Below are 13,121 nucleotides of genomic sequence, written 5' to 3'. Positions count from 1 at the left end.
AATAAAATTTATCAATATCTTTGTCCATTCAATGTACCTCATTCCATAAAAGGAAACTAGACTAACATTATAAATATTTTATTAAACTATTGAGATAAATCAGTTCAAAAACTGAAACGATGAAAATTTAATAAATTGAACTTGAAATAATATATATATATATATATATATAATTATGCTTAATTTAAAAGATTAAGTTTTCGAATGGTTGGATCGAGAGCTATGGTTAATTTGGAGATATATATGTGAGAGTAAATGAATAATTGGGTCGGATTGTGGGTTGACCCGTCCATGATTTTAAAATGGTCAAAAATAAAATTAAAAATGCTATATTTATGTTTCGAACTTTTAACCTAACAAAAACAAGTATAATTTTTAACCAACTAAGCTAATAAAACTTTACATTTTAAATTCAACACAAAATTTGATGAACGCAGGACATTTTAATAATATAAGTTCATTTTTTTTAACTAACTAATATATATATATATATATATATATATATATAATGATGTTTAGTTTCAAAAGTGTCCGAATTTCCGGGTCGAGAGTTGTGGTTAATTTGAATATACATGTGAGAGTAAATGGATACTTGAGTCGGATGGTGTGTTGACCCGCCCATAAACTTAAAACGGTTAAAAATAAAATAAAAATGCTATATGTATGTTTCGAACATGCAACGACTTGAGAAAACCTAAGGGTTTGTCCATTGAGGGAATGTCGGCTTGAGTAATGCAAACATTGGTTAGAAACACTAAGAGTTTGTCCTCAGAGAAAATGTTGGCTTGAGTAACACAAACATTGGTGAGAAAACCTAAAGGTTCGTCCATGGAGGGAATGTCAGCTTGAGTAACACATACATTGGTGATAAAAAAACATAAGGGATGAAGCGGAAGCGAGAATGTTGGATTGAGAAAATCTAATGGTTTGTCCATGGAGAGAATGTCGATTTGAGAAACGCAAACATTGGTGAGAAAACCTAAGAGTTTGTCCATGGAGGAAATGTCGACTTGTGTAACGCAAAACTTGGTGAGAAAACCTAAGGTTCCGTCAATGAAGGAAATGTCGGCTTGAGTAACATAAGCATTGGTATCAGCTCGAATTTGGTTATTAATTAATCAAAATCATTATAGATATAAAAAAATATAAAAACTTAAATGAATTGGTTAGATGATTTTTTTTAAATTCTTAATTTTTTCAAATAAGTATATAATAATAAGTAATATTAAATCTGGTAGAATTTTATATTTGATTGGTAATTTGATCCAAATTTTCAATATTTAAAGATTTGTTTTAACAAAATTATTTTTATTTCCACATAATAAATGTTTTCAATTTATATGATTTTGGGTAGACTTAAAAAAGTAACAAAATAATTTTAAATAAAACGAGTAAATAAATGTAAGTTTTGTCATATTTTTTAATAATTTGATTAAAAAAATATTGAATTAAATTATAAAGTTAGATTTTTAACGTAATTTTTTTTTCTTAGTTTTTTATATCATTATTCGTGTAAATGCATAGACTATATACTAGTGTAATAAAAAATAATATATATAATGGCTTCGCCCGGGTTCGAACCGGAGACCTTCAGTGTGTTAGACTGACGTGATAACCAACTACACCACGAAACCAAGTTATGAACTTTATTCATTAGACAAAGTCTATTGAAACTATATCCATTAATGTATTATTAACATGTTAAACAATTACACAAAAAAAATCAAGCTGTATTATATGAAAAATATGCATGACTTTTATTTTTAAGTTACTATAAATATTATATTTGTTAACTAATTTAATTATTTGTATTCAATTAAAATATTTGATTTGTTTAGTTGTTCACAGATGGATCAAACCAAAAGTATATTTTAATTTTGAAATTATTAATATTATTAACACAATTCGCATACCAACTAATTATAATTACAAAATTAAGACAAAATATATTTATTGCATTTTTAATTGATATTGAACAAAATAGTTTTTAAATATATTCTGATTTTTTTAGAAGGAATTAATTTTTATTAAATTAAATAAATATTTAATATAGAACATTAATTTACAAATAAAAGAAAATAACACTTAAAAAAATCAAATCGAGACGTGATATAAAATAAGTTTGTAAATATTAAGATTCTAATGAAACTAATCCACCAATCACACAATTTCTTTAGCGTAACTCGAAGAACGAACTCATTTGAATTCAATAAATGGTGAAAAAGAACAAACTGATTAAACGGTGTCAGAAGAATCTCTAGCCGGAATTCTCAGCGACAATAAAATTTATCTTTGCTCGAGGGTGGGTAAATAACGCCGGAAAAGTTCTGTCAAATTATAACTAACCATATAATATGGTTAAAATAGCAAGAAATCCATCAAAATCATTAAAAGATACTTATGGCCCTAAGATTAAAGATTAATTCCAAAAATTCCTTACAAGAAAAATAAAAAAGAACTCCAGATCCGACAATATCATCTTCTTTGCTGTAAAGAAAGAGATGAATACAAACTCGAGAAATGGTCACCAACATGATTGGAGGGTATGAACAACAAACGTCCCACCAAAGATGGAGAGTGTTATTCAGATTACAAAAATCCGAGATGACAAATCCAATCCGACTAAATAGATTGTCGTACCGAACAAAATACAATATCAACTCAAAATTGAGTGGTGAAAAGAGAAACAAGGTATCCTCTTATACTAAAAAAGTCACCGAAGGGCCATGAGTAAGATGACTTTTCAACTTTCCAAAAACTATTTTTACTATAAAGAAATTAATTGTTATTTTAGTAATCAAGTTGGGAGAATTAATTAGTAAATATATGTGTAGAATTTTAGGGTACCTATACCTATAAATTTTACAAAATTATAATATAATAAACAATCATATGTGTAGAATTGTCATCATATGTGCAGAATTGTTTTGAAGCAAAATTTTTATGGGGTTGATATCAACAAGATAGTGCATGATGCTTTTAAAAGACTTGTAGATACATAGTTTAATTAATATTTTAAATTTTGATAGACAATAAACTTTTGCAGAGACTTTGAGAGGGTATAGTAGAAACAAAAACAATTATGTATTGAGGGAGGGAAGACACACATATATATGTTTTTGGCTTAAATACAATTTGAGGTTCGAAGTTGAAACAGTTTTCAAATGGGCTCAAACTTTCACCTATTTAATCATTTGAGGAATAGTCCAAACGTCCGTCTATTTATGACAGCGTGTTTTTTTAACCTGCCACATAATTCTTTTATTTCCACGTATTAAAAATAATAAATTAAATTAAAATTTAAAAACCTTAAATTATAAACCCTATATCATAAAATCTTTTTTCTCACTTATCTTCTTCTTCATCTAGGTTCTTCTTCATCTCTCAATGTTGCTAAATCTTGGGCGAGTTCATCATCGAAGCTTGGGCATAGTATATTGAAGCCTTGGCGGAGTTCATCTCGATTGACTAACCGACTAACTGCCTACCTGAAAGGTATGATTTGTTATGTTTCATTTTTCCAGTTTAATGTCGGAATGAGTTAGTGTTATGCTTCAATTTTTAAACCTACACATTAAGGTTGAGTGCATCTATAATTATTTTAGCCTACCCTAATTATGTTTATTTTCAAACCTACACATTCTAAGATTACAATAATATCTCTAATTTCCAAACATGTAGCTTAGTTTGAGCGAATGTATTCTTTTGAATTAAAAAAAGGATGTTAATATAATATCTTGATAATATCCAATATAACCTACATTAAACAAGCTCTTAGATTGCTACGAGGATGTTCTTGAATGAATATTTTGTTTAAATAAACATGAATACAATTACTTGTATGCTCTATCCTCACTTTTTCTTTTATTTTCACAACTGAACCTAATGTCGAACTTCATTTATTTCAGTTCTCAAATTTCCTCAGCTGGCTACGGAAGTGTGTAAAGATATTGATGTTTGAAGCATGTGATCAATTACCCACTTTCAATAGGTCTAAATTTTATTATTCGCATTTTCCCTTTATTGATTAATTATTTTTAACTTATGTTCTCTTATTATTTTTGATAATCGGAATAACATTTTGTGGTAAAGGAATGCGAAATGTCGATGTTTCGGGGAGAATGCTCCAATAGTGGTAAAACAATCTTTAGTCCTGATAAACTGTCTCAAAATCCAGAACGGTATACATTTCTAACTTTTATTTACATTATTAAAATGTACATTTTGGTAGTTTCATTATTATTATTAATATTATTATTATTATAAATTTGTTCGATTTTATCATTATGGTAAAGAACATATCACGCCAATAAGAGATTTAGATAGATTTTGTCGGATGTTATGGTATCGTCCTCCAAACAAGCCTTTATTTCCATTTATCAATGATAAAGATTTGTTAGATATCTTAAAGATATTTAAGACATCTATTGAGATTAATATTCATCTTGAGGTAAGAGATGATCATCTAATGCAAATGCATGAAATTCAATCTAGTTCATGCCACTAGAAGTCGAAGAGGTACATCTGATAGAAGACGTATAGCAAGAAGTGGTAGATGATGAAGAGGTAGATTGTGCATAATACTTTGAAGAAGATGTAAATATTGAAACAAGCATTGAAGATATTTCATTTCAATGTAATATTGAAGATTTTCCAATCCATTCTAATGTTGATGATGAATTTGAGGTTCAAAGTGGGGATGAATAAAATGACACTTCCTATGAAGAGGAAGTTGATATAGAAGATGAAGATGGTGATGAGGTAGAAGATGAAGTTGAACTTTCTAAATATTTTGAAGAAAGTGACCCGAGTACTTATAAATGGAGTGGTAGAGAAGAAAGTGATTTTGAGGGGATTGATGATGATGTAATATTTCATAAAATAAAGAGATGACCAAGTTCAAATGTATCATTCAAGCCTTATGTTGAGGGTGCATGGATGTTTATTATAGGTATGGTGTCTAAAAAAAGTGATCAAAGATGCTATAATACAATATTCTTATGATTGTAGAGTTAGTTTGAAATGGCTTAAACAAGGCTGTTATAGAATGAGGGCAAAGTGTACTAAAGAAGGATGCTCTTGATATTTTTTTTGCAAGCAAGGATAATACTGAAAAGAAGTGGATTGTAAAGAAATATCATCTTGAGCATCGTTGTTATTCTATTTCAGTGGTGGCTGTTGTTGAATCATGAACTAAGACTAGTGACTCCACCTGACCCATGTTGCCATAATTCTCCTCCACCGAATCAGTAACTACCTGTTGACAGTTGTTGAGCCATCATGGGAACATAGTAAACACTTGTTCCTTGCTTGCTTATACTTGAACCCTTTTGGGTGGTGCTAGATGTTTCTTGAGTAAGGTACACAAATTCTTCCTCATTGATGATTACATCTCGACTTATTATAGTTTTAAAACTACCTAACTGTTTTAACCAAATTCTGCAACATTTTATCCCTTGAGGATAACCAAGAAACACATATACTTCTAGGCTCCAATTTTCTTTACTTTTGATGTGCATATGCAGTACATCTAAAAGGTCTAAGATGAGATAAGTCTGGTGGATTTCTAGACCACATTTTTTCAGGAGTTTTAAAGTCAATTGCTATAGAGGAGAACTGTTAGAAAATAAACCGTTAAGTCATATCAAGTATATTAATTGGTTTAAATATAACAAAAGGTGCTGTAGCGTAGTGGTAAACACCCATGCCTGTCACACATGTGGCCAGGAATTAAATCTCACTGACAGCAAATAATATTTAAAGTTTTTCTATTTCAGGGAAGCTGAGCAAAATCCGAAATTTACCTATAGGCAAGATCGGCTCGACAATGTATATCGGCTCAGTCAACTAGAGTTCGGTCAACCGAAGTTCAGTCAAAGCGTTCGGTGAACTGGTTTGGTCAAGAAGTTCAAAATCCGGACAAGCTCAACCTATGTGCAGAAATCCGGACAGGTTCAAGTTCAGGACAGGTTGAGTTGTAAACCGAAAGAACGGTCAAGAAATCTAACCGGTTGAATATCAAACCGGCCAGAAGAAGCTATGAAAAACCTGAAGTCATCCGGTTAACCTGAAGCTATGAAAACCTGAAGTCATCCAGTTAACCTGAAGCTATGAAAAACCTGAAGTCATCCGGAACAGGTAAAGAATTCAACCGGTCAAAGAACTCAACCAGTTAAGAAACTCAACCGGTCAAGCAATCAAACCGACCAGAAATATGACCGCACAAAGAAAGACAGGATCGGTCAAAACTGAAGGCCGGAAACACCAGATAGTCGGTCATTAACCGACCAGAAGCCAAAGCAATAACCGGAAGACATCCGGTTAAGACAAATAACCGACCAGCATAAGAAGATACTTCGGGTATCTGTTGAGAATGATACCAAAGGAACAGACTGAACATTTCCATATTCATACACGTCCCAGGACAGTCTGCAGACTGCAGAAGACCGTCCTACAAGATCTTTCCACTTCAGGATAAATCAGAAAGACAATCTTCTAAGTACAGACAACTGTCTAACCGACAATCACCATATTGAGTAAAAGACAAACCTAGCCGGTTTGTCCTACACACTGGAAGATCAGACCGCCAGGTCTGAAAGGTTGACCGTCAGGTCTGAATCACTGAACCTCTGCTCAGCCAATCAAATTCAAGGAAGTGAAATATGACCGTTGACATATTTCACCTATAAAAGGAGCAGCTGAAGAAGAGTAAATGTAGGACACAATGAACAATTAATCTACAAGTAATAAGATTGTGTTCTCTCTCTAGAAAAGACCTAAGTGCTAAAGTTGAAGTGTGTATTTACAATTTCGGTGTAAATTGTACTGGTGTTATCGAGCAGGAAATAAGTCTCGATCGGATTGTGTTTATATTCCTTAGTGAATATCCTTCTCGCAGTTTCGAGAGGAAGGGGTGACGTAGGAGCTTTATCTCCGAACATCCATAAAAACCTGTCTTGTTATTTACTCTCCGCCTGATTTACTTTATAACCGAGCTGTACTAACCTACCTACATCACTTTGACCGACTCTACATTACCTAAACTGAATCACCAAGTTATAAAACCGACTCAACAACTTCCAAACCTGTCTTATCTAAAAACCGGTTCTGCCTATTTCTTAAGTGTGCTGCTTCAACCTGAAACAAACCACTTCCGCGCTTGAACCTGGTTCAAGGTTTTGTGACAGTTTGTGTAGTATTGAAACCCCGATGTTAATCTCTAACCGGATTAATCACCACCCTTTGAGTGAGACGCGCTAACCGGCCCAACCCCAGTCCTCTAGCGGCGACCTAGATCCTAACAATTGGTATCAGAGCAGTTAGTTTCAATACTCAAGCAAGCATGTCGTTCGATAGGCCCCCTATGCTAGAAGGTGATGACTTTGCCAACTGGAAGGCACGCATGCACCTACACTTAATCACCATGGATGACGAAATACAGTTCATAATAGCCGAAGGACCGATAATCATTGACAATGACAGAAAGGACTGGACAACTGAAGATAGGAGAAGAAATAATCTGGATAACCATGCCAGAAACCGGATCTCCAACGGTGTAGACAGAAACACGTACTGCAAGATCAGAGACTGCAAAACCGCAAAGGAAACATGGGAAACGGTTATACAAATTCACGAGGGAAATGAAAGAACCAAGGAAAACAAGTGGGAATGTAGAAAACCGAGGAGAGATGACCGGAAACCGGACAATCAAAATAACCGAAATAACTATCAACAAACCGGTGAAGGAAGTGAGGTTCAGAAAGCACTGATAGCCGATGATGGAGGAATCTTATGGGCTCACAGTAACAGTGATGATGAACTCACATGCCTTATGGCAAATGAGGAACATGTATTTGACTCTCCTTGTGAAGAATTTACTAAAGATGAGTTATATAATGCATTGAATGATATGGTAGCAGAGTATAAGAACCTACTAACTCTATTACCTAAGCAACCCAATTTTAGAGCCGACCTCATAGTACCCATTCTGACCGAACCAAAGATCATACAACCTAATGAAACCCCTACCTTAGAAACCGAGTCAACACCTGAACTACCCTCTGAAACCGAACAACTCAATGAGCCAGTTCAAGAATTGACCGAGGAAGAAAATGTCCGCCTCCAGTATAGAATGGCCGCATGGAAGAGATCTAGTGAAATGGTAAGAAAAATGTGTAGTTACAAAAGACACCCTACTTGCATGTTTGGTCTAGGTTACAAAAACAATAGATCCCAAAGCCAAAAACACTTAGACAAAGTAAGGCTCACAAAGAATGATCTTCCCTTTGTAAGTTTTATAAGAAGCTCCTTAACCGCTGAAAAGGAATTAACTGTCTATTATACGGAAGACAAATTAACCTATGTAGGTCCGACTGATTCTGAGAAATGGATTCACCCTGAGAAAAGGAAAGCCAACCGGTTCAAAAGTAGGCAAGCCAATTCTCAACCGCATAGGATAAACTAAAGACCATCCCCAAATAAGGCACTCTTAGGACAACAGAAAGATGTCAAGTCTTGCACAGGAAAACTAATTAGAACCATAATCGGGAAAGCTATCCGATTTATTAAAGTTTGGATACCCAAGGGACTAATCAATCGCGGACCCAAAAAAAATGGGAACCAGATTTTCTATTGTCTATGAATGTAGGTAAATCAAGACAAAGGCTTGGAAAAGACAACATTGCATTCGGACAGCCGGCTGCTGACAGACACATCACATGAAGGGAACAAGCATGAAGTGGCTAACATCCTCACAAAGCCACTTCTCGAGTCTAAGTTTTCTTCACTTAGAAATACCTTAGAATTGTTAGATTACAAAAATTTTCATACAAAATTCTTCTTCAAATAATGTTCTCCTTAAACCAAACCGTTTTTCCAAAAACCGGCCAAACAAACATAAGCTTTTCTAAACCGGCCAAACAAACATAAGATTTTTAAACCGGCCTAATTCTTACTTCTTGCATGGTTTTGAATATTTATTCTAAATAATCAAAAAGGGAGAAATTGTTAGAAAAATTAAGTAAGTTAATTTTAAACCGGCCAACGATTACAAGTTTTGAATATTTATTCTAAATAATCAAAAAGGGAGAAATTGTTAGAAAATAAACCGTTAAGTCATATCAAGTATATTAATTGGTTTAAATATAACAAGAAGGTGCTGTAGCGTAGTGGTAAACACCCATGCTTGACACACATGTGACCAGGGATCAAATCTCACTGACAGCAAATAATATTTAAAGTTTTGCTATTTCAGGGAAGCTGAGCAAAATCCGAAATTTACCTATAGGCAAGATCGGCTCGACAATGTATACCGGCTCAGTCAACCGGAGTTCGGTCAACCGGTTCGGTCAAGAAGTTCAAAATCCGGACAGGCTCAACCTATGTGCAGAAATCTGGACAGGTTCAACCTATGTGCAGAAATCCGGACAGTTTCAACCTATGTGCAAAAATCCAGACAGGTTCAAGTTCAGGACATGTTGAGTTGTAAACCGAAAGAACGGTCAAGAAATCTAACCTGTTGAATATCAAACCGGCCAGAAGAAGCTATGAAAAACCTGAAGTCATCCGGTTAACCTGAAGCTATGAAAAACCTGAAGTCATCCGGTTAACCTGAAGCTATGAAAAACCTGAAGTCATCCGGAACAGGTAAAGAATTCAACCGGCCAAAGAACTCAACCGGTTAAGAAACTCAATCGGTCAAGCAATCAAACCGACCAGAAACATGACCGCACAAAGAAAGACAGGATCGGTCAAAACTGAAGGCCGGAAACACCAGATAGTCGGTCATTAACCGACCAGAAGCCAAAGCAATAACCGGAAGACATCCGGTTAAGACAAATAACCGACCAGCATAAGAAGATACTTCGGGTATCTGTTGAGAATAATACCAAAGGAACAGACTGAACATTTCCATATTCATACAAGTCTCAGGACAGTCTGCAGGCTGCAGAAGTCCGTCCTACAAGATCTTTCCACTTCAGGATAAATCAGAAAGGCAATTTTCTAAGTACAGACAACTGTCTAACCGACAATCACCATATTGAGTAAAAGACAAACCTAGCTGGTTTGTCCTACACATTGGAAGATCAGACCGCCAGGTCTGAAAGGTTGACCGCCAGATCTGAATCACTGAACCTCTGCTCAGCCAATCAAATTCAAGGAAGTGAAATATGACCGTTGGCATATTTCACCTATAAAAAGAGCAACCGAAGAAGAGTAAATGTAGGACACAGTGAACAATTAATCTACAAGTGATAAGATTGTATTCTCTCTCTAGAAAAGACCTAAGTGCTAAAGTTGAAGTGTGTATTTACAATTTCGGTGTAAATTGTACTGGTGTTATCGAGCAGGAAATAAGTCTCGATCGGATTGTGTTTGTATTCCTTAGTGAATATCCTTCTCGCGGTTTCGAGAGGAAGGGGTGACGTAGGAGCTTTATCTCCGAACATCCATAAAAACATGTCTTGTTATTTACTTTCCGCCTGATTTACTTTATAACCGAGCTGTACTAACCTACCTACATCACTTTGACCGACTCTACATTACCTAAACCGAATCACCAAGTTACAAAACCGACTTAGCAACTTCCAAACATGTCTTATCTAAAAACCGGTTCTGCCTATTTCATAAGTGTGCTGCTTCAACCTGAAACAAACCACTTCCGCGCTTGAACCTGGTTCAAGGGTTTGTGACAGTTTGTGTAGTATTGAAACCCCTGTGTTAATCTCTAACCGGATTAATCACCACTCTTTGAGTGAGACGCGCTAACCAGCCCAACCCCGGTCCTCTAGCAGCGACCTAGATCCTAACAAAACCTATTCACCAGATAGACTACTATCATTATAACTTCTCCTCAAAATATCTTAGGCAATCCTGCCTAAACAACATTGAACGTGACTTGTCCATCAAGGTCCGATTCATGTGCTCAGCAACACCATTCTGCTGGGGTGTGTGTCGAACTGTCTGATGTCTCTGAATTCCTTGCTCACGACAGTAGCTATCAAATACTTCATTGCAAAATTCTAACCCGTTGTCAGTTCTCAATGTCTTCACCTTTTTATCTATAAAATTTTCAACTAGAGCCTGCCAAACTTTGAAATTCTCAAATGCATCACTTTTATGTTTTAAAAGATATACCCATACCTTGCGAGAATAATCATCCACAATTGAAAGGAAGTATGAGTTACCTCCTTGTGTGGGTGTTCTCTTAGGCTCCCATAAATCTGAATGAACATATTCCAACACCCTCTTGGATCTGTGAATTCCGGTCTTGAAAGATTGTCGATGTTGTTTTCCCAATACACAATGCTCACAGAAATTCAACTTAGTCACCTTGTCTGAACCCAAGCAAATTGCTTTGACTGAGTATATGTAATCCCCTTTCACTAATATGTCCAAGCCTACGATACCACTTTTTTGTAGTCTTGTCTTCATTTGTGACAACAAATGCAGATTGTCTTGACACTGTCTCACCAATCAAATGATATAAGCCCCCTTTCTTGATGCCCTGTATCACAACCTTGTTCTCTTTCACAATTCCCATCTTCCCTGAACCAATTTGATAATTGTATCCCAAATCATCAAGCAACCCGAGAGAAATCAGATTCTGTGTAAGTTGAGGCATAAACTTTACTTGTCTCAATGTCCTCACAAAACCATCATATATCTTGATGCTGATATCTCCAATGCCCTCTACTCGACATGTATTACTATTTCCCATCAACACCTTGCCCCCATTTTTATCCTGAAAGTTTGATATCCAATCCTTGTTGTGAGTCATGTGGAAGGTACATCCAGAATCAAGAATCCATTTGCAATTTACAGATTCCATTGAGGCCATTAGAACCTCTCCATAATCATATTCATCACCATAGTTTGTTGATTCTTTGACATGTCCTGGTATTGAATTACCTCCTTGTTTTTTCTTTGATTCCCTTTTCCACAAATAACAATTGATCTTTAGATGACCTAACTTTCCACAATGAAAACATTTTATGGATTCCATTGAGTCAGACTGGAGTGTCATGTTATTGGGCTCTTTTGAATTTTTGTGGCTAGGACGAGGTTGAGACTTCTTGGAGTTCTTCTATTTAACCATATAGTTTTCCCCGTTTGAGCTGATCTTCTTGTTAGTTTTCAAGTCCAACTCTCTCGACTTTAGGACAGATATTACCTCTTCAAGGGTAATACTAGTTCAACCATATTTGATTGCATTCTTGACCTCCTTATATGATTCTGGAAGTGAATTAAGAATGATTCTCATTGCTCATTCCTTCATTTTCTCCACAATTGGACAACTCAATATTGAGCTTCAAGAATTCATCAAGATTCTGTGCAAGAGTTTTATTCGGCATCATCTTATAGCTAAATATCTCTCCTTCAAGTAAATCTTGTTGGTCAAAGACTTGGATTGAAACAACTCATCCAGAAGTTTCCACATTGAAGTAGGATTTTTTTCATTATCTATCATCCTAATAACAGAATCTGATAAATGAAAATGATTGTACCTATTGCCAATTCATCATTTCATCCTTTTGATCCTCACTGATCTCAGGTGGCCAGGCAATTGATTCTTCTAGGGTACGCACAAGTCTCTGTTGTGCAAGAAGTGCCCTAATCTTCCGCTGCCAAATTCGAAAATCGTCGTTTCCATCGAACTTGTCGATATCTATCTTCATCGTCGTAGTTGGTTGCCAAAGAAATACCTTGTTTGCGGAATCCTTCGTTGAGTTCTTACTTGTCTCTTGTTGAACGCTGTTAACACGATTTTCACTTTCGCTGGAGCTGGAATCACTCTATTCCCAGTCTCTCGTCAGCGTTGAAGATCTTCACGAAATTCCTCAATTGATCTGTTTCTTGCCCTTGTTGGATTTTGGATTTAAATATATATGTAGAACATATTATTAGATTAAAATCATGGGCTTAATGATTATGAAATGAATAATTGTAGATACCCGTTTAGTATTTGCTTATTTGGTGACGTGACAAAAACAAGTATTAATAATATGGTGGGTCTTCTTATATTGTGGGCTTTAACAATATATGGGATTCAACTAAGGTTAGGTCCCTGAGACAAATATTATTTAAGAAATAGGAGAGGGAGATTCAAAGAAAACTCTCAC

At 35.1% G+C, this 13,121-nt stretch overlaps 1 non-coding gene across 1 annotated transcript; it reads right to left on the bottom strand.

Moving 5' to 3' along the window:
• Window positions 1-1,560: 1,560 nt before the first annotated feature.
• Window positions 1,561-1,634, bottom strand: TRNAV-AAC. The gene has a single exon. It is a non-coding gene; the product is annotated as a tRNA-Val (tRNA).
• Between the last annotated feature and the right edge of the window lie 11,487 nt (window positions 1,635-13,121).

The sequence above is a fragment of the Impatiens glandulifera genome, chromosome 1 (genome assembly GCF_907164915.1).
Source record: "Impatiens glandulifera chromosome 1, dImpGla2.1, whole genome shotgun sequence".
Lineage (NCBI taxonomy): Eukaryota > Viridiplantae > Streptophyta > Magnoliopsida > Ericales > Balsaminaceae > Impatiens > Impatiens glandulifera.
The sequence above is the reverse complement of the archived record's forward strand: the minus strand, read 5'-3'. Positions and strand labels throughout refer to the sequence as shown.